Raw genomic sequence first — 23,320 nt, 5'->3', positions numbered from 1 at the left:
TATATAAGTTAAATAAGCAGGGAGACAATATACAGCCTTGTCATACTCCTTTCCCAATTTTGAACCAATCAGTTGTTCATAGGGCCTAGTGATTACAGATAGAGTGTAGTGCAGGCACGTCCAACAGGTAGATCGTGATCTACTGTTAGATAACTGGATGTCTGTGGTAGATCACTGGCTCCCCCCAAAGAAGCTCAACAACTTTGGTTCCTCTAAAGAAAGCTCAACGTTTTTGCCCTTAACCCCAAAAAAGGGCCTTCCTTCCTCAACAACTTTGACCTGAACCCCCCAAAAGAGGGTAGATTACTGCCAGTACTTAACTCTGTGAGTAGATCGCAGTCTCTTGGGAGATGGCCACCCCTGGTGTAGTGCATGTTTGTGTATTGTCAACTGCAACTTCCACAGATTTGGGGACAAAAGAGCCCTCATTCCTGTAACAAACAGAGAGACTACCATCTATGTAAAGCTGTTCTTCACTTCATGGATTATTTGACTGTCCTCACTTACTGCCAAATAACAGATGGCCAGTATTTGACCAGGCAATTGACTGGCATGATAGCCTGGACTTCTGTACTCACTGCTGCTGGTGCGGCGGCAATACTACAGTAAGCACAAGCTTAGCTGCAAGACTACAGCAATAAGAATAGCATTTTTGATGCCAAAGAACTCACTCTCTGTGAAATGTATTACAAATTTTGCTGAACATTAACTAATTGGCAGTGCTGTCATCGGGTCTTCCAGGATTTTGTCACTGATGCTCTTCAAAGGAAGGGAAAAATTTGCAGCAGCAGCAAGAACTAGCAACAAAAGTCCACGAGGAAGAAAAAAATCATTAGCATGAAGCAAAATCTTTGGAACCTTTTTTTACCCCCGTAAAAAAATTAAATAAAAACATTTTAAAAACATCTAATTAGTGGACAGACTCCAGCAAAAGTAAGCCACGATTTAGAGTCAAACAAGATGTGACGTTAAATATACCCTTTCATTAATCATGTAGCTTAAAAAAGAATCAGCTGGGAGGAGGTGGCTTTAAAATATTGGACTCATTGGGAGGGAAGGGGATTTTAACCCTTTCCTGTGAAAGATAACGATCTTGGAGCTCGATCGTTGAGCCGTGGCCTCTGATAGCTTTACGAGCCCAATCAGTCGTTTACAGCGTCCAGCACACTTCCTTCCTAGCTGCGCAACAAATTCTGCTGTCTCTTTAGCCACGGCTTAGCAGAGTAGCATACAGCGGTGTAAAGCAATCTTTTTCTCCCTAGCTCCATGCAAGCATACACAGACAGGTTCGTCTATTTACAGCTCTTTATTGGTACATTTCAGCATCAAAACAGTCCATCGCTGCGGATCATAAAGCTATCAGAGGCCACGGCTCAACGATCGAGCTCCAAAGATCGTTATCTCTCAGAGGTTATGGAAGGTCAGTCAACGCTCGTAAAGCAGTCGGCTTTGAGCCACTGGAATGCTTTGAAGTCGGCACGGAAGCTAGCCGGAGGTTGGAAGCTGCATTCCGTGAGTCTAGCCTGATGCCGGGAAGCAGAGTGAGTTGTTGCCTGCTTCTGAGAGGCAAGAGAGCTGCTGAGACACAGAGCTGAGCCGGAGCAGCTGGGCCGTTTCTCCACGGACAGGAGCCGGAATCAGCTGGTACAGAGTGAGTACAGCTTGTGGGGCACCTTGGGAGAACGGGAGAATATGGCAGAGAGCCAGGATATACCGGTGGAAAAGCTCACTTTAAGAAGTTGGGCAACCTGGAGCAGAAGAATCAGGGGTTGGTTCCTAGTTTCTGGGCTTTGGGAAGGAAGCCAGAGGGAGCCAAAGGCACCACCCCTTAGCTGGGAAGATAGCCAGCAGAAAATGCAACAAGAGCTGGATATGCTCAGAGCATGCGTTCATGCATCGCTGAGGCCTCATTTGGAGGGAGTACAGTCAGCAAGGGCTGCCTGGGATGTGCTGAAGGGCTTGTGTGAAGCTTCAGCAGAAGGCCAGAGCCCTGGAGACGCTGGACTGGCAGGCCCAATTCCCGATGTATCGGCCTGTAGGAGCGCTGGTGAGCAGATCGGGGGGGCGAAGAGTTCCAAAGGCAAGTTTAAGAAACTTTCCACTGTTGCTGAAGCGGAGAGCAGCTTCAGAAGGGGCGAGGCTGGTGGGAGGCGCCGTTCCAGGAGAAGGAAGGCCAGGCCAGCTGGGAGGAGCCCCGGGCAGTGTTTTTCCACTGGAGTTCAACGTCTGCGTGGCAGTTGCCCCCACCGGAGCACAGAGCCAAGACAGGATGTTGTGAAGGACACTTCTCATGGGAACCAGGCGGGTTTCCATGGCAACCAGCCTGCAAAGGCAGGCAGGCGTGGGATTGAGTCCGGCCGACGTGGTGAACGTGGCTGCTTGCAGCCATAGCAAATATGTCCGTCTCTCTCAAGACACACAGAGAGAACAGAAAGTACAGTCTCCTCCCAGACTCCTCCCAGCTTCTAAAACTGACGTCAGAAAGTGACGCACACCTCAGAACACTTAACCAGTTAAGTTCTGAACTCTCACATTTCCTACATGGTTGCAATCCTGAGGAGATGGGTGGAATACCGTTTCTCTATTTGGTGTCAAGGGATATACATTTCACATTTCCCCTCCACACCTGTTGTGATCCAGCTATAACCTCCCTTCAGCTGAAGCTTTTTGATTTATTTTTTTTTATAAACCTTGCCTGGAAAATACCAAGATGCATTAAAAGTCATATCTAGTTTGACCCATAGTCCCACTGAAATCAGTGGAACGGAAGTTCACAGTTAAGTGCTTTGATGCCATCATTTTCAATGGAACTTAATTGTGATTTTAGCCTGGTTTATGTATGCATATATAACATCTGATTTCTATACACTTGGTTACCATCTGCATGGGTCAGCTAACTACTGAAAAAGCCTTTGTTTGTGGTGATGCAAAAGTTATATATTATAACATTTGATTTGTGATGGTGATAATGATTTAAGAGATGCATCAACACATAAAAAGAAGCATGCAGTTGCATTTAGTCACTGGAAATGTTTGGCATGCATGCAATGAATATTTGGACCGACTTATGTTTTCCCAGTTTGTGCCCAATGTGCTGTGTTAACAATGTGCTCCCTATTGGAGTTTGCTAAATGTATTGCAGCAGTGTAGAGAAAGAAATAGTCTGGTGAGGATAATGGAAAGTTGAAGTTGATTACTCATGGCAAACAAAGCCATTCTGAGTACAGTGGTACCTCTGGTTGTGAACGGGATCTGTTCCGGAGACCCATTCACAATGTGAAAAGCCTGCAACCTGAAGCGCCATACCTGTGCAGGTACGTGGCGCAATTTGGCGTGTGTGTTCATGCGTGATTTAGCACTACTGCGCATGCGTGAGTGGCGAAACCCAGAAGTAACCCTTTCCAGTACTTCCGGGTTGCCGCAGGACGCAACCTGAAAAAATGCAACATGAAGCAAATGTAATATGAGGTATGGCTGTACAATGGTACCCTGGGTTACAGATGCTTCAGGTTATAAATGCTTCAGGTTACAGACTTCGCTAACCCAGAAATAGTACCTCGGGTTAAGAACTTTGCTTCAGGATGAGACCAGAAATTGCGCAGCGGCGGTGCAGCAGGCCCCATTAGCTAAAGTGGTACCTCAGGTTAAGAACAGTTTCAGGTTAAGAACAGACCTCCGGAACAAATTTCTTAACCCGAGGTACCACTGTACAAGTTTTACCTGTGGTCAGCACGGAGGCACTGACACATATTAACTCATACTGTAACTGGCTTGAACTAACCATTCAGTATTCTCAGTGGAGGGGTTACGTTAAATATTATGTTTTAATATTGAATGTGTTAAGTGTATGTCTAGAGACAATGGATAAAACCAACACCATTAGATATACTGCTGGATAAGTGCTTAATGGTTATTGTGTTTGTATTTGTTTAAATAAAATAAAATAAAATATTTTAAAAGGAAGCAAGAAGGAAGTAAAAGTCTGAAAGGAGGTTATCTAGCCTACTAACAAGTAGTTACTAAGAGAGAAGGAATATTGTTGGCATCCATCTGTCTCAGGAGACAATGGAGGAGTGTGCCATTGGGAACGAGGCCAAACTTGGGAAGCTGCAGAGCATATATATATATATATATATATATATATATATATATATATATATGAAATATACATTTCTTAAGAAACCAGAAGCAATTTTACTTGGCATTGTAGGAGATGATATTAACAGACAGGATTGTAAGTTGTTTTTATATGCAATGGCAGCAGCAAGAATATTATTGGCACAAAAATGGAAACAAGAAGAATTATGGATGAATGAAGAATGGAGGATGAAGTTGATGGACTACACAGAATTAGATAAATTAACAGGGAGGATTTGAAACTGGTGGGATCAGAGATTCTTAGAAGACTGGAGTAAATATATGAACTATTTGAAAAATAACTGTGATGAACAGATTACGCTAGTAGGACGGCAAGAAGTTTTGTAAGGTGGATTATTTGAAATATTGCAAGAAAGACTATGAAGAGAACTATTAATTAAGGATAATTACATATAATACAGAAAGTTAAGAAATGCAGAATAAGTGATAAAAACAGAAAATCATCAGAGGTGTTGGCGGAAGTCCAAAATATTGTATAAGATGACAAGTCATGTTGTATAACTGTTGGAACGGATATATTAAAAAAATTAATAGAAATGTATGTGTGTGTGTGTGTGTGTGTGTGTGTGTGTGTGTGTACATATGGAAAGCTGCAGAGCCTGCAGGAGAGACATGTTTTGTTGCAGCTGGGGCACATGAAGCCATCCGTTGTGCTGCTGCAGGTGCACCAAATCAGTGAGGAGGAGGGTGAGGGGAACCTAGTTGCATTTTCTATCATCTCCCACTGGTTCCCACTAGCTCAGCTGAGACATCCCAGCTCCAGAAGTACTCATACTTGCATTCCAGCAAGAGAACCCTGAATAAGTTTTCTTTTTTTAAAAAAATATATATAAGTATTTATAAATATGTAAGCAGATCATAAGTGTATTAAAATAAACGTCTCTTCTTCATTGGAAGTTGAAGGTCATCTTTTTTGAGCTCTGAGTAGTGTCCCATTCAGAAATACATATAACCCCCAGCCATTAGCTCTCATCAGCCAACCATTCTGGGCTATTATCCAACAATAAGCAATGATTCTAAGCGAATCAGTGGCTAGCCAGCAGCTGAAACCACATTATAAGAAGCTAAAACACAATTTAAAAAAACAAACCTGTGCGTTTATTCCAGTGGATTTGAGACCAGCATTTTTGTTTTTGTTTTCAGCAAGATGAATCCATAATATGCAGTAAATCTAGATGTCTTCCTTTGCATCCCATCTTCAGATGTCAAGTGCTCTGGCTCCCATGGCTCACAGTGCCGGGGATACTTCTCATTGCCATCTTCTACATACTGGAAGCAGTGGAGAGAACTCCTTGTTGCTACAGCAGCAGCAGCTGCTACAATGGGCAGTTAAGTGCTAGCAAGAAATTCAGAATAAAATCCAAGCAAATATAATGCATTGCATTATAGGCTAACATCATGGGTTGCTGTGATTCGAGTGCCAAACCACTTATACATGTCTACTCAAAAGTAAGTCCCAGTGACTTCAGTGGAGCTTACTTGCAGGAAAATATGTATTCTTACTATTTCTGTCTGCTCTGCACCAAAATGTGTTATCCTCCCTTCTCTATTTTTCCTCTTACCATTCTTTTCATGCTTTTTCTTTGCTGTTTCCTCAGCCCCTTCTCTCTTTTAGTTTCATAATTTCTTAGGCGATAATGTTTAAATAGCATTTCTCACTAGCCATCGCTGAAAAGTTGTCACAGTTTTCTTGCCAGTTGGAACTATGTGGATCAGCTGTAATTTCTGCGAATGCACATCCCTGTACCAGCCATTGACCTAATAGCATGCATTGTTAGAAATGAAACAAGGTGACTAGTTAATAATAATAATAATAATAATAATAATAATAATAATAAGTGTGCATGCACACGAAAGCTCATACCTAGAACTAACTCAGTTGGTCTTTAAGGTGCTACTGGAAGGAATTTTTTTATTTTGTTTTAATAATAATAATAATTTATTATTTATACCCCGCCCATCTGGCTGGGCTTCTCCAGCCACTCTGGGTGGCTTCCCAAAAAATACTGTAATACATCAAACAGCTTCCCTAAATAGGGCTGCCTTCAGATGTCTTCTAAAAGTCTGGTAGCTGTTCTCTTTGACATCTGGTGGGAGGGCGTTCCACAGGGAGGGCGCCACTACCGAGAAGGCCCTCTGCCTGGTTCCCTGTAACTTGGCTTCTCGCAGCAAGGGAACTGCCAGAAGGCCCTCGGTGCTGGATCTCAGTGTCCAGGTAGAACGATGGGGGTGGAGACGCTCCTTCAGATATAACAATCATTCCCTCTGTTTCCATGCTACAGGTGAAGCCAAGACTCCCAGTATGGGTGTGTGAAAACTGGCTACACTATCCTGCTCGCACTCATATGCTAACAAACTCAAATACAGTGGTGCCCCGCAAGACGAATGCCTCGCAAGACGAAAAACTCGCTAGACGAAAGAGTTTTCCGTTTTTTGAGGTGCTTCGCAAGACGAATTTCCCTATGGGCTTGCTTCACAAGACGAAATGTCTTGCGAGTTCTTGCGAGTTTGTTTCCTTTTTCTTAAAGCCGCTAAGCCGTTAATAGCCGCTAAGCCAATAAGCCGCTAATAGCCGTGCTTCGCAAGACGAAAAAACCGCAAGACTCGCGGAACGGATTAATTGCCACTGTACATTGCCATTTTTAAAACACTGTCATCTCCCACTTGTTGATAAGCAGTCTACAGAGACTGAGGAATTATCTTTCATATTGCCAATATTCTAGAAGAAAACCAATATCTGAACAGTGTTTCCATGTGGCAGCATCTATTAATTAGATATAGCCAGATAAAATATGTATGTTAGATTATGTCTGAACTCTGTCTCGTTTTGCTATCTAAAATATTTCCGCATCATCAAAAGATCTTTCTCTGTTTTATGTAACTGACTAATGGAAAATTAGAAGTCCTTTTTATCTTTATTTTATTTTCTTCTTTTCATTCCCTTTTTTTCCTCTCTTTTCTGGATGGTTGGTGGAAGGACCCTGAGAGAAAGGTAGGGAAAGAAAGATCTCAAAGGTGAGACATTGGGAGAAGAATAGAAGGCTCTCAGGTGAGAGCTAGGAGAGTTAGGCCTTTGTAAAGAGTGTGCTAGGAAGTTCATTTGTCCCAAAATGCCACTTCTAGGATGGTTATGTGAACTGGCAGCACAAAGCATCTAACTCAATATTGTACCATTTTCACTGGTTACATTTTAATTTCTGGGGTCAGTTCAGACAGCTGCAGAACTGAGCATCTTTAGGACCACTTTTTCCCAGATGTACTTTCTGTTGCACTCCAGTCAGAATCAGAATCTTAGCTCATTGGCTGAGATAGTCACAAAAGATAGGTATATATATATATATATATATATATATATATATATATATATGTTTTGGTGTCCTCGGGTGTCTTCCCGTGTAAAAGTTGGGGTGTCTAGGCGACGTTTCGACGAGGCGACGTTTCACCTAGACACCCCAACTTTTACACGGGAAGACACCCGAGGACACCAAAACCTGCATTCCTGTACCCGTGAAAATCTACGAAAGCAAATATATATATATATATATATATATATATATATATATATATATACCTACCTTCCTCGCAAGACCATTTCAGAAGTCCAAAATCATCCCATGCAAAAGTCACCACAATGGCCTTGAAATTTTGTCACCTGAAGATGTGGCAATAAAACTGGAATGACCATTTCATTTCACCCTTTGATACAGAAACATGGGTCTGGATACTCCCCCTCCTGTTAGGATCATACATCCTTCTTTCTTACACTGAAGATCAATGGGGGTAACAGATGGAAAGGTTTCTCATTTGTAATGCATATGGGGGAAACCACACGCATGCTTTATGCAATACGGGGCAGAAAATATTTGACACTTTGTCAAAAAATGAGGGGGACCTATGTCTCTTTCCACATTGATGATTACTGAACCTTCCAGCTGCCTCCAGCTGCTTTAATGATACACATATATGGCAGAAATTATAGTTGTTTCATGGAAATCAATAGGTGCATGCTTCTCTTCTGCAGCTAGATTTAGTAGGAGTGCCATTATGAGAAAAAGATGGAGGGTTGTGGGCCATGGGCCACACCTCTGTAAGATGTACAGGGGATGAGAGATGAAACAACTTATAGGTGCTGTTTGTTCTGATACTTTTTGGAGTGAAATTGTAGCAGACTGTGTCCACACCATCAGTTGCATGTGACTGTTATTTGGAGGGTAATTGTCCCTCTTTTCCAGGGACGCACCTGATCTAGAGAAGCCACCCCTGTTTCTGATTTGATCCCCAAATGTCCCGCTTTTCCTTAGGATGTCCCTATTTTCACTGCAGAAATGTTGAATGGTGTGGGGATACCCGACCTCTGAGCCATCTGAAGGCAATCCAGTATAGGGAAGCTTTTTTTTAATGTTTAATGTTTTATTATGTTTTTATATATGTTGGAAGCTGACCAGAGTGGCTGGGGCAACCCAGTAAGATGTGTGGGGAAATTATTATTATGGAATGGGAAGTCCCTAATTTTCATCGAATAATTGTTGGAGAGTGTGTAATTGTGCTTTTCTAAATGTCTACACCAACAACAGGATGTGTTCAGACTAAGAAATGTTCTGTGCCTGGAGTCATACTCCTTCCATTCTATAATTTCACCAGCCAGTAAATGTTGGAATTCTGAGCATGCACACAAATACTGATAGGTTTTCTTTTTACACACACACATACCCTGGTTTTCAGGAATTCTGACCCAGTGGGAGTAAAGAAACTAGACAGCAGGAATTAATTGAGTACACTCTGTCAATCTGCATGACCCACCATTTCAGACACTGCAGTTTCAGGCCTCCAGTCAAAGAGATGCAGGAAAGGTACAAAATGGAAGTCATTCAAACCTACACAACCACGTGTAAAAGCAGGAAGTTATGCAAAGCACTTTCTCCACAATGGGGATACTGTGAAAAGATTCCAGCTCTTTCACAAATGTTGGAATTGTTGCAATAGAAGAAAAATTGCTCATCCAATTGCAATGTTCTTGAGTAGCAGTGAGTGTAATAATATCACACAAAAGTATGCTGGGGAGGCAACAGCAGCTCTAGCACTATAAAAATTATATTCAGAAGGTGCTAGATTCTAACACAGATTACGATGAGAAAAACCCACCAGAACTCTATATTTCCAGTTGCCTCCAGGTCTAGTTTCTACAGCTCCTCAGCTTTGTGCAAAACAGTCTGCTGATCAGAAACACATAAAACACAGACAAGATTCCCTCACATTGCACACAACCCTGTCCAAAGTAGACTACCAGCAAGCTGTCACACCCTCCAAATACCTCCCTTGCTTCCAGGTTGGCCAATTCCTCAGCGTCCTCAAATTGGTCCAATAGACTCCAGTTTCTGATTCCTAACATATGTTGCATGCCTAGCTGCCCATTTACAAAATTATAGATTTCCTAGAGCTGTAGCTTAATTCAGGGTTTGGCTCACAAAGCCCCCTGTGCATTTGTTTTTCTGTTGTGGCTGTGCTTTTATTTAAGCAGAATGGCAACGGAGCCATTGGACACTAAAGAAAGCCTCCTTGTCCACTATAATTAATGCTATTAAGAGAGCTTTTTAGCATCCTACAGCTGTGTGTCATTTGATGCATTGCTGCATCTATGATGGTTCCTTGTTTGGCAGTTTCATTACAATAACATATTCAAGAATGTAAAGTTGAGCTTGGAAGATAACCATTTAACACAAATGCTGTTTAATTACCAATCAGGCTCTGCTGGAATCCAGCAGTTTAAATGAGATCAGCTCAGTCTCTACATATGACTCTGATAGGAATGCAAGATGGTGCAGTAAACTGGCAGGCCCGATTTGGGACACAGATGTGGTCAGTCCTCTGGTGCAGACACATCATCTCAGTTACACCTGTCTGATTCCATAGCTCAGGCCATGCATTATACAGCACTGGCACAATCATCAATATTGCTTGGCTCCACAGTCTCACACTACCCTGACATCTGATGTCTATCCAGCTGAAGAGGGAACCCACAGACCCTAGGGCTTGCCAATCAGCAGGTCGGCAGTTCAAATCCCCGCAACGGGATGAGCTCCCATTACTCGGTCCCAGCTCCTGCCAACCTAGCAGTTTGAAAGCATGAAGTGTGAGTAGATAAATAGGTACCACTCCGGCGGGAAGGTAAACGGCGTTTCCGTGCGCTGCTCTGGTTCACCAGAAGTGCCTTAGTCTTGCTGGCCACATGACCCGGAAGCTGTACACTGGCTCCCTTGGCCAGTAAAGCGAGATGAGCGCCGCAACCCCAGAGTCGGCCACAACTGGACTTAATGGTCAGGAGTCCCTTTACCTTTACTAGGTTTTGCACACAAGCTAAAATTCCATGCAAGCAGGTTCCAGTTGGCAGGTTTGTCCATGTATATAGTCATCCACATACATTGACTTCCCCACTGTCAGTGGGTTTGCATTGGTGGAAGTCACAAGATAGCTGTATGTAAGATAGCTGGGGACCTAAGAGTGGAGATGCATACTTCAGTGAAGGCAAATGACAATATATTAAATAATCAGAGATAGGGCTGAGCATAGAAGGAGGGTGTTATTCAAGTAAGTTTGAAGCAGCAAAAAGAGCACCTTTTGTTGTTTAGTCATCTTAGTTGTGTTTGACTCTCCATGACCCGATGAACCAGAGCATGCCTTGGAAACTCTCACTTTCTTCTCAAAACTTCTCCTTTTTTATGTCCATGGAGTTTTCTTGGCAAAATACTGGAGTAGATTGCCAGTTCCTTCTCCAGGTGGATCACATTTAGTCTAAACTCTCGGCTATGACCTGTCCGTCTTGGGTGGCCCTGCAAGGCATATCTCATAGCTTCTCTGAGTTATTGAAGAACCTTCTCCATGACAAGGCAGTGATCCATAAAGGGGGTGGAAGCATCTACCCACCCCCAATTCAGTATTCAGTATGGATGATTCTTCAGAAGAGAAAGTGTTCACTGTGTTGAGAGTGAAGGCTATCATGCTTCACTTGGTTCATTTCCCTCAGTGATGACAGCAGCACATAACAATTTTCTTTGGCCATATATCATCACAATGTTGTTCCATTCACTGCATGATCCCTTATAGGCTGGGACTTCCCATGTGATTTCCCCCAGGGCAAAGGACACCAAAATACCAACTGATCAGAGAAAGCAGTAGATCAGATATCAGCTAACAGGTGCAAAAAAGTTAAACATTATCAGTACTGTGGAGTGGAGTGTTTGAGAAATGTTGGTGGCAGCACTCTTTCTGCCTCAAAAATGAAACAGTTAAACATTGGTTGTGGCTCTCCTTTTTTTTTAAAAAAAAAAAAAAGCCTAAATAACATTTATTGGACCCATGGCACTTGTGAGGGAACACTAATCTTGGTTGCGTAGCCGTCTGAAAACTCAAGCACTGAAAGTGAAGTGCCTGAGTCTTACATTTCTTATTAAAGCAATTGTTCCTCAGAGATGAGGAGCCTCATGATCCATCTCTCTGTTCGTTTCTTGTCCTGACAGACTACATATTATGTAAAGAAAACAGAAACTGCACTTAACAAGACTTGCTGAATGCAGTGCAAAAGGGGAGGTGGGGAAGTTTTCTCCCCGTACTTTCACTTCTGCTGAACAGCGATACAGAGCAAAGTGAGGGCATCTCCTCTTTCAAACCATCAGTCCTTTCTGTAATTGCCTGAGGCTTTCTGACTGACACTTTCCTTTGTCTTTCTAGTTTCTGAAAGGCACAGGTTTCCAGGAATTGTTCATCTCTGAATTTCATCCCTCACTTTTACATAGTTTGCGTGGTTACCGCAATGGTTGAAAGAGCAGAGAGAACAAAAGCAACTTTCAGAGCCCCTATTCAATATTTAAGATACTCAAGTCCACCAAACCAGTGCAACACAGGGAAAGCTTTATGTTGTCTCTCTGCTGGATAAGAGGGGGAAGAAATGAGGGCAACACAATGAGTTGAGGAAACGAGTGAATACATTGCCTCAACAGATTCTATGAAATTTTATATTGTTCAGAAATGCTGCAGTCCAAATGGGTTTTGAGTTTAAAGCCTTCTTCAGGGACAGCTCAATCCATTCATTTATGTCACCAGACAATACTACATTTTTGCTGTTTCAATTACTCATAATTGAGTTACCTTGGAAGAAGGGCTATCTAACCTGAATACACTGGCCTACAGCATTTTGTTACCATGAACCGTTTTTCTATTGGTTGTTGAGGTTCTCTTTTCTCTTCCTTTTTTCCTTATACCATTTGGAACTGTGCCTACCTTTGAAAAGTTGAATTAAGACTGTTAAACTAGTCTCAGCCTGTACTGTAGATAAAAGCCGAGGAGAATGGGGTGTGGAGGGGCAACCCTTTTGTCAGTGTCTGGGGTATCTCTGATGTGTATGCAGCTGAAGTGGGGAATTGTGGTCCTCCTGATGGTGTTAGATTCCATATCCCTGGGCACTGGACATCTTTCTGAAGCTGATGGAGTGCTAACATCATCTGGAAAGCTAAGGTTCCTCACCCCCTGCTCTACAAGCACAAGATATTAGATCCAGACTTATCGGTCTTAGAGTAAAAGGTAAAGGGACCCCTGACCATTAGGTCTAGTAGTGACTAAATCTGGGGTTGCGGCACTCATCTCGCTTTATTGGCTGAGGGAGCTGGCGTACAGCTTCCGGGTCATGTGGTCAGCATGACTAAGCTGCTTCTGGCGAACCAGAGCAGTGCACGGAAACGCCGTTTACCTTTCCGCCAGAGCGGTACTTATTTATCTACTTGCACTTTGACATGCTTTAGAACTGCTAGGTTGGCAGGAGCAGGGAACGAGCAATGGGAGCTCACCCCATCGTGGGGATTTGAACCGCCAACCTTCTGATCAGCAAGTCCTAGGCTGTAACCCACAGTGCCACCTGTGTCCCTCAATCTTAAAGTAGACCTACTGAAATCAATGGCACCTAAATTATTTTGTTACTAAGTTAAGGCTTAGTGATTTCAGTGGATCTTCCCTCAGCAAAACTAAGTCTGGATATAACTTATACACTGTGCCAAACTAGTGCTGGTTTGGAGCTAAAATTGAGCCTGTATATTAATAAAGTGTTGAATGAGGAGCTGGAAAACCCCAGTCAGGCTTACTAGATAGCACTGGACAAAGCACTGATTCTCAACCTCACAGGGTGTTTTCCTTCTTTTCACTTTTGTCTCTTTGACTTGGAAACCTATCCTGTATTAAGAGTTCAAGTTCTTCTTGCTTGTTTCCAATACTCTGTGCATTCATGTAGAAACAACTGAAACCACGAGTCATTCCTCCACACGCTGCTACTTCTGTCCTCTTCCATAGGGGACATGTCTTTTTCTTCGCTGAGAGTTGCAGGAATTCACCATACCCTCCACTGCCACCTCAGTGTGTTCTGAGGTCTGCAACTACTGTACTTGTTCCTCTGGTCAAGAATCAGTATCTGAGGTGAGGGCATGGAATAAATTTTGGCTCTTGACAATAATCAATCTGATGATTAGAAAGGGGAAAATTTTCCTCCCTACCAGGGGAGTTTAAATGTCTCTGCCCAGCCTTGTGCTGTGTATTTTTCCCCCTTTTACCTTCTGTGTCTAAAATCGTTGGAGGTCAGAGACATTTTCCTGGGAGCAAGATCAGGCCCCTAGGATGTGGGTGGTGGAGGTTAGCAACCCATGCTTTTACCTGGACATAAGTCCCATTGAACTCTACTACTGAGCAGATATATGTAGGATTTCCCTTTTATTCAAGTTTAAATACAGTTAGATGCTATTAAACCTCAAGAAAACCCCCTTCTGGAGTTGTTGAAGAAGGCTATAAGATCATTTATGGTTTGGTAAGTTCAATAATTTGCTCCTCTTCCCACGGATCATTCTTTTCTAAGCCACATTCCACCTGGCTGCAGCAACAGAAAAGGAGTGAGGCACATGCAAGCACTGCCAGGTGAAACATTTGGGCAGTTGCTGATGTCCCAGCCCCACTTTTTTGCTTCTATCTCTCCTCCTCTGTTTTCTCCAGTCACATCTCCTTCTTTCCCTCCAAGCTTCTTTCCCCCTTGCACAGAGGTGCAAAACTAACAGGGTATTATTTGTTCAGCCCTTTAAAAAAACAGTGGCTTTTCCTTGGTGATAAAAATACAGTTCTGCAAATGTGCATCCGTTCCGTACACAACCCTCATTCTTCAAGGAGGGAGCAACTGAGTGCCTTTAATTAATGGTGTAAAAGCTTTGTTTGGTGCACTCCCCACCTTTTGGTTTTACAAAGGGACTTGACATTAATTCAGACAAACAGATGAGAGGTAATATTTTAAAAGGTTGCCATCTTCTGTGTGTTGACACACATTTCCCTGTTGAATAAGGAAAGGTACGTACCAACATGTAGTCTGAGATTTTTCTGCCACTTAAGAATTCCAAAGCTTTTCTATAGTTAAGTGTTACTGTTTGCCCTAGCTGGCAAATACTAACAATAATGGCTTTTTTTTTTAAAGAGCAGCTTTCACCAGAAAGCAAAATAGGGGACTAATGTGCATTCACAGTAATTTGCACAAAGATCCACTCATGGGCGGGGGTGGGGGGCACGTAGGTGTTAGTGGGGAGACATAAATTCAGATAGAACAGTATGACTAGGTTTATCTGCTTCCCTTCCTCATGCTGCTTTAAATTAAAGACTCATCCAACTGATTGTACATGAAGATGTTCAGAATTTTAATAGCAGTATAATATGGATAGAAGGGGGAATAGTGTAATGGGGGGGGAATCAAGTCACTGCCCCAAGAGGCATACAATCAGGGAGGGGAGGCAGAAGCAAGGAAAGTAGCAACAGTGGGAGAGGAAGGGTAAGAAGAAAGGAATTACAGAACCAAACCAAAATTTAGCTACTAGACATGCTGCTAGAAATACAAACCACCCGAGATGCTAACCCAACCAGAAGGTCTATGAGCAAATTGGTCTTTCAGCATCTTCCACCATTTATTGGGTGGCATTAAATGCTAAGAGAGCAGAAGGACACTAGTACAAGGGAGATGTACTTCACTGCAACCCATCCATAACTTCTTCTGATGAGAAGCCTGGGTTGTGTGGCAGCATGCTCCACTGGGAATAGGGAACTGGGGAAAATTGCAAAGAGTTTGCTTGTCCAAACAGAAGGAGTGGTCGCGTTGACTTTCCTTACTTCATATTCCAATTGCAGCAGGGAGAATATAACATGCCACTGCTGGGCCAGTGGGAAGATGAAGAATGACACTTGCTTCCTGCTCAACCAAGACCAAGAGCCACCAATTGGGTATACTTCAACCCACAAGTTACTAGCCCTAAGTTGGCAAGCATTACTTCCCTGACTAGTGGGATGTGGGTGGTGCTGTGGTCTAAACCACCGAGCCTAAGGCTTGCCGATCAGAAGGTCGGTGGTTTGAATCCCGATCAGAAGGTCGGTGGGGTGAGCTCCTGTTGCTCAGTCCCAGCTCCTGCCAACCTAGCAGTTCGAAAGCACGTCAAAAGTGCAAGTAGATAAATAGGTACTGCTCCAGTGGGAAGGTAAATGGCATTTCCGTGTGCTGCTCTGGTTTCGCCAGAAGCGGCTTAGTCATGCTGGCTTCTGTTAGGATTGCCCTACTTGTGTGTAGGACCTTGGCAGAGACACATGCCTGACTGGCATGTTCTCTCCCTCCTGGTCGATCATTTGGGAGCTTTAAAAGCTTTTTCCAGCCCAAATATCACAGCAACTGATACCAAGTGGCATTAGCACGCTTACGGATCCCGCAGAGTATTGGCAGTTCGCGTAACAAACTCAGTAGCACAGCATTTTGGCTAATCTACTTTATTTACATATAATACACTCAGAGCATTCTGCCTCAGCTCTTTCCTCTTTCTCATCAGACAGCAAAGAGAAAGAACAAAGGATAGTAGTCCCACTTCACGGAACACAGTAGTACAAAAAATCCTGTCTCCGTCACTTCCCACACTGTGGAATGAAAACATACACCGTCATGTGATAGACAACAATCTCATGACTGCAAGCACGGAGCAAGAAACCTAACAGCCACATGACCCAGAAAAACTGTCTGTGGACAAACGTCGGCTCCCTCAGCCAGTAAAGCGAGATGAGCACCACAACTCCAGAGTTGTTCGCAACTGGACTTAACTGTCAGGGGTCCTTTACCTTTACCTTTACTCCCCTGACTATCCAAAGCTGAGCACAGTTACTGACTACTGAGAGGCAGAGAGGCGAGCCAGTGGGGAGTTCAGTGCGGGTGCAGTAGTGAAGGCATCAGATTTGTTCTGCTGTTGTGCCCACACCATACTGAGCTCCCAGTGCCTTGCCCCTTCACCTCTCAATAGCCAGCAGTGATGGAAGCCAAGTGGGAAGCCAAGTGAGGAATATTGCCACCCCACCAACCACTGCAGCTGGTTCCTTTTGTGTATTATCCTTGCTCCTATGAGTTCCTTGTGGGCCTCAACTTGAAATATCATTGCATCTCTAGTAAAATATAACATCATTGGATGCAAAATCTACTGCATTTCATGTATTTAATGCTTCCATCAATTATCAAATATTCTGTGTAGAAGTCAAGTAGCATAGAGTATCAAATGCATCTATGAAATAAATGTGAGATAGATCTAAAAAGAGCTCTGTCACCAAGTGTGTGAGAGAGTCAACCTTTTTTATATGCAATATTTTCCAGCCATCAGGTAATGTAGCTATGTGGTCCAGATACAGAATTACAAAATATGTGACATTGTTGTGTATGTTGTGTATATTCTATAATATAGAAGCTGACAACAGAAATATTCAACAGATATCAAACATTAGAGAACACCTGGAGAATATTTGATAGATAAAAAAAATATCATAGGGGAATTTTTGAATAGCATTAATTTCAAATCTGGCAATATATCCACGTACCACTAATTAATGACCCAATACATTTTTTGTGTACTCTATATGTCATGAAAAATGTCCATATGATCCTATTCTAAGGTTTTCTGTGCCAGTAATGAAGAACTGGCTGTGGCATCAGTAAAATAAGAGATAAACAACATGTAATTCCAACATTGTGAGGGTGCTAACACCAGCACTGCCAGCAGTTAACAGCAGTACAAATTCCTTGGATTCAGTTGCCCAAAATATGCCAGACTGAATTTGTTTCAGCTCCACTGATAGGTAGATTCATTTGATACCTTCTGGACTTGTCAAAATTGTCATTTTGTCCCATTGTTTGACGGGTATGCAAAATGTTCTTCTTATTTCCTTTTCTATAAATAAACTCGAGAAGTAAACTCAAGCCAAAGCAGAAGCATGTAGTTAATTACTGCATCAGAATCTTTGTTTTTAAAAGCTAATAACTTTGGCTGTTTTTTGCTCATGCTATCTGTTTTACTATCTTTTGCTTTCCAGCATTAGAAATACAATACCGTGAGTGACTTGTGACTATTGATTTAAGACAATATTTGATCTGATTTCTGCTGTTGACAGTGCTTTCCTGACCACATTATTATTTTGACTGAGATTGAAAGATTAGCATTAAGGGGCCCAAATATCAAAACAACACACACACACACACACACACACACACGGTTTGTGGCTATTCTATTTTTACCTACCATAATTTATTATGCCACTCGTTGCCCCAACAATGCAACTTCAGAGCCATCATACATTCCAGCTTGGTTAAGATGAACCCGAAATTAGCATTTTTGCTGTACAACAATGTATAATACATGTTTTCTTTCCCCACTCATGTTCTTTTTCTTTTTCTCAGTAAAATTATAAATGCCCCACAGGAGACCTTTTAAATCTTGCAAGATGCTTCCCTTTCTGGGCTTGTTAAAACAAACTAAACCACTCCAATCTATTAATTCAGTATATAGTAGCAGAACAAACAGAATCCTAAAAGCGAGTTTGTTTGTTTTTTAAAAAATAAAAAAGTAAATACAAAAGGCTTATAAGGTAGAAATATTGCAATTTTAGTAGCTGGAAAGTTGTAGTAAAATAAAAGGACTTAATGGTGTAGTGGTAGTATATTGCCATCAATTAGTAAAACCTAATTACTTTATAGAAATATGAGAATGAAATGGATGTCTACTTACATGCCTTGGAGAATTGTCCTGTCTTCTTCTGCTGTCTCTGGATCCAAGGAAACGTCAAAAATATATTTTATGGTGTTGAAATACCCCAGGATTCTATTCTAAGGACAGAATTATTAAGACAGCTTTCACCAACCAGATGTTTTGGACTACTGTTCTGTCTTCTGGCTGGGCTGTAATCAAAAACATCTGGAAGACACTCTATTGGTGAAGGTCAGATTAATAAATGGTTCCTATGGGTTGGATGCTTATAAGAGAAGTTAGCACAAGTACTTTGTTGTTGTTGTTTAGTCATTTAGTCATGTCCGACTCTTCGTGACCCCATGGACCAGAGCACGCCAGGCACTCCTGTCCCCCACTGCCTCCCGCAGTTTGGACAAACTCATATTCGTAGCTTCGAGAACACTGTTGAACCATCTCGTCCTCTGTCGTCCCCTTCTCCTTGTGCCCTCCATCTTTCCCAACATCAGGGTCTTTTCCAGGGAGTCTTCTCTTCTCATGAGGTGGACAAAGTATTGGAGCCTCAGCTTCAGGATCTGTCCTTCCAGTGATATGGAATGGAGAGGTTTGATCTGCTTTCAGTCCATGGGACTCTCAAGAGTCTCCTCCAGCACCATAATTCAAAAGCATCAATTCTTCGGCGATCAGCCTTCTTTATGGTCCAGCTCTCACTTCCATGCATCACTACTGGGAAAACCATAAGTACTTATGGTTCTGCAAATGGAACTTTCTCTCCTTATCTCCTATTCTCCACTTGTTTGTTCTTGTGAAGGACGTCACAACCACACAATTAATCTGAAGCACTCATACCATATTAACAGTCATGGCTTACCCCAAATAATTCTGCATACTTTGGTTGTCTGTCCCATGGCTACAATTCCCAGCACAATTCACAAACTACAGCTACCATGATTCTTTGAGGGAAGTTAGATGAATGGTGGGGATGTGACCATACTCTCCTGAAGAACAACCAGGTGTGAGATATCCCCCAAAGGAATGACAAAGGAACAATAATTATTTTAATATGCACTTCAAAAACAAAACAAAAATCAAGAATATTCCCTTGTGCATTTTCACACCCCAAATGTGCAATTGGGGAGGGTATTGATTTTTTTGTTGTTGTTCTTGTTTTTGTAATATTTTTTTCTGCTTCTATGTTGCACATTTATGTTGTGAACCACCCTGAGATCTATAGATTAAGGGTGGTATACAAATTTAATAAATTAAATAAATGTGCCTTGCTGGCATGCGAAATATGACAAACCCAACCAAACAGTCCACAGGTTCATATTGAAAGCTGCAGTAAACGAAAATATAAATGAATCTAAAGGGTCTTGTTGGGATTTTGAGGAAAGTGACAAGAACTTTGACATTTCCCCATGCCACAGTAAAGGACCAAATCTTTCACTGTAGATACCTACTCAGAAGTAGGGCCCATTGTGTTCAGTGGGACTTACTTCCAGGCAAGTCTGCATCAGATCACAACCTTAAGTGGCAAAATAGCTGTCTTGTTTTGCTGCTACAAATTTATAAGACCATGCTTTTTAAAACAAACAAACAAACAAACAAACAAAGAGAACTCTAAGCTACAATGTGAGCTTCAAATCTCAACTAAATAGAGTATATTGTAGGCATTCAAGAATATAGGTAAAGGTAAAGGGACCCCTGACCATTAGGTCCAGTCGCGGATGACTCTGGCATTGCGGCACTCATCTCGCTTTATTGGCCGAGGGAGCCGGCGTACAGCTTCCGGGTCATGTGGCCAGCATGACTAAGCCACTTCTAGCAAACCAGATCAGCGCACGGAAATGCCGTTTGCCTTCCCGCCAGAGTGGTACCTATTTATCTACTTGCACTTTTTACGTGCTTTCATAGAATCATAGAATCATAGAGTTGGAAGAGACCACAAGGGCCATCGAGTCCAACCCCCTGCCAAGCAGGAAACACCATCAGAGCACTCCTGACATATGGTTGTCAAGCCTCTGCTTAAAGACCTCCAAAGAAGGAGACTCCACCACACTCCTTGGCAGCAAATTCCACTGTCAAACAGCTCTTACTGTCAGGAAGTTCTTCCTAATGTTTAGGTGAAATCTTTTTTCTTGTAGTTTGGAACCATTGCTCCGTGTCCGCTTCTCTGGAGCAGCAGAAAACAACCTTTCTCCCTCCTCTATGTGACATCCTTTTATATATTTGAACATGGCTATCATATCACCCCTTAACCTCCTCTTCTCCAGGCTAAACATGCCCAGCTCCCTTAGCCGTTCCTCATAAGGCATCGTTTCCAGGCCTTTGACCATTTTGGTTGCCCTCCTCTGGACACGTTCGAACTGCTAGGTTGGCAGGAGCGGGGACCGAGCAACAGGAGCTCACCCCGTCGCAGGGATTCGAACCACCGACCTTCTGATCAGCAAGCTCTAGGCTCTGTGGTTTAACCCACAGCGCCACAGTCAAATGCTATAACAACTGCCCATCTACACTAGACTATTGTTACTAGCATTCAAGACCGCAGTGGATAAAATTGACAACCACTCTTCTGGTATCTCAAAAATAGGATTTCCTGTCACTCTTTATTTGACAGTAGCTTTCAATCAATATGTCAAAAAATATACATCTCTATAAAATACTACTGGCACATTCTCCATTGTCAACGCACAAAGGATTGGCTCATGCTTGCTGGCAGCTTCCGACAAGTCTCTGGAGATGCAGGCACCTGTGGCTGGGCTATGCTCATTTAAGGATGTCAATATGTAGCCGCTGTGACTTGATAAGCCATTGTAGCTATCAAGGCAATTGTGGTGGCTGCATCTGCCATCCTTTCATGCAGGCAGCAAGAGTCAGGTGGAATTAGCTTTCCCTCTGTTCTGTTCTGAATGTCTTCTGGGTTGACATGCAGCAACGCTGAAAACAAGTTCTGAAACATTTTGTGTCTTTGTTATTGTATTTTAGTGTTTTGTTGGAAGCCGCCCAGAGTGGCTGGGGAAACCCAGCCAGATAGGCGGGGTATAAATAATAAACAAATTATTATTATTATTATTATTATTATTATTATTACTACTACTACTACTACTACTATTTGGGGGGAGCAAGAACACAGAGGCTGAGGTATATTGGCCCAGTGTCTTATCTGCCAGAAGAAAATTGTGACGATAAATTTAAGAAAATTCCAATGACCGTTCAAACCATAGACCATGCTATGACCATGCAAATGACAATTATCAGCATTGCTATGAGGCAAGCAGAAAAGGAAAAGAAAATTTTAACATGTTGCAGAGCCAGTCACAGCTGCAGGTGGAATTTCTTGCAAGACCTTTCAAACAGTGGCTAACTTCCATCCTGGGTAAGGTACCAACTCAACAATTAGGAAGAGAAAGTCTGGCTATATCACAGCAGTGCAGATCTTGGGGTCTCAACTTTCAGCTGCACCATGTAAATTGCCCTGTGGTCCATGACGAAGAACAGTGCCTATATATTAATTAATTCGATAATATCTCTACATGTGTTTTGATCCAAAAACTGCATTGGAACATTCAGGACCTGTCAAAATGAGTGGATAACTAAACTATGATCTGTGAATTAGTATGGGAGGTGCAGGTCAGGTCAGTTGATAACAGAATATGAAAAGATCACATTCTTCAAGCAACCCTAGCTCACTTGGTCTGTAAACATCTGACTGGTCCACTCCATATTGCAAGATGGGATTCTCTCTATGCAAAGAGCTCTTTATCCAGAGAAAAAAATGTTAGAGAGAAGGGTAATGTTAGAGAGATATTAGAGAGATGGGTAATAGTATATCTTTTCTCTCATATCCTAATTTTCTACCTGGGTAGATGGATCGACAGACCTATTGGTTTGCAGCATTTATTTATGTGAATCCCCACCTGTATTCTGAAGTGGTTCAGCTCAGCCATAGGCTTACTATTCCACTGAAAACCAACCGTAGTTTCTTTTATTAAAATAGATGACATTTTTAGAAGAGCCACATAGCAGCAGCCATATGTACTAGGCTTTTTTGTTATTAAAATTAATTGATTTAATGATATACTTTGACAAGTTAACATGATCAAAGCTATACGCCAACTTCAGTGAAACCCAATGATCAATTCTTTCAAAGCCCATGAGCTGTCGCACAATGTACAGTGTTCCAATAATTACAGTGAACCAGCATTTTAAGTAAGATACCTGTATCCTTAACTCTCGGGAGTACAATTTGAGGATGTCACCTCATCAGCTGTCAAAAATCAGCAGGGCAGACTTCCGACAGGCTATGGGATAGTATGTTCCAATGCAGCCAAGTTCCATAGAACAGTGAAGGAAGCAATGCAGTTGAAAATCTCAGTAGGCAGCTGTCTCCTGAGAAATGACAAAATCTCAACTGATGGTTGTGTTGCTGAAAACTGCTGTGTGAGGTCCTTGATTTTAGTAAAAGGAATATTTTGATACTGCTCTTGCAAGGTGAGTTTCCTGGCTGTAACAACATGGGGATTAGAGGTGCCTGTCCCTCACCCCTGTTGAGAGATTTCACCCCCATGTGAATTTTCAGCTGTCATAATAGATGGATACAGGCAATCCTCATTTTGTGTGAGGGTTATGTTTCAGACCCCCGTGCACATTGGCAGGGCCCGCATAAAGTGTTCCACACTGTGATGTCCCCTTTCTGCCCTTTTAGTGCCATTTTTGTAGTGTTTTAGTGATGTTTTCAGGTCACTTCCGGGTTCAGTGCTGTGCGTGCAATTGCATGTAAATCAGTTGTTGTCTCTAGATATGAATCAATGTTCCAGTCCTTTTATGTTCTAGATTTATAAGGGAAAGCATTATTAGACAACAGGGATGGATGAAGTTGTCAATTTTCGTTTCTCTTGGTTTCTCATTTTTCCAACCTACATTCACCACATTTCCACATTAGTTGGTGATTCATGTTTAGTCCTTGTCAAAATCAAACAACACGTTAATCTGCCTTTCTCTTAATGCTTTTTGTGTGCAGTTTTGCCTAATAACATGCATTTCCCCTAATTTAATGCGTTTTGTATGTTATTTATGTCAACATGCCTTATGCACACTTTCACTTATTATGCACA

Source organism: Podarcis erhardii, assembly GCF_964252035.2.
Source record: "Podarcis erhardii genome assembly, chromosome: 9".
In the NCBI taxonomy this organism is placed as follows: Eukaryota; Metazoa; Chordata; class Lepidosauria; order Squamata; family Lacertidae; genus Podarcis; species Podarcis erhardii.
This window is presented reverse-complemented; position numbering follows the sequence as displayed.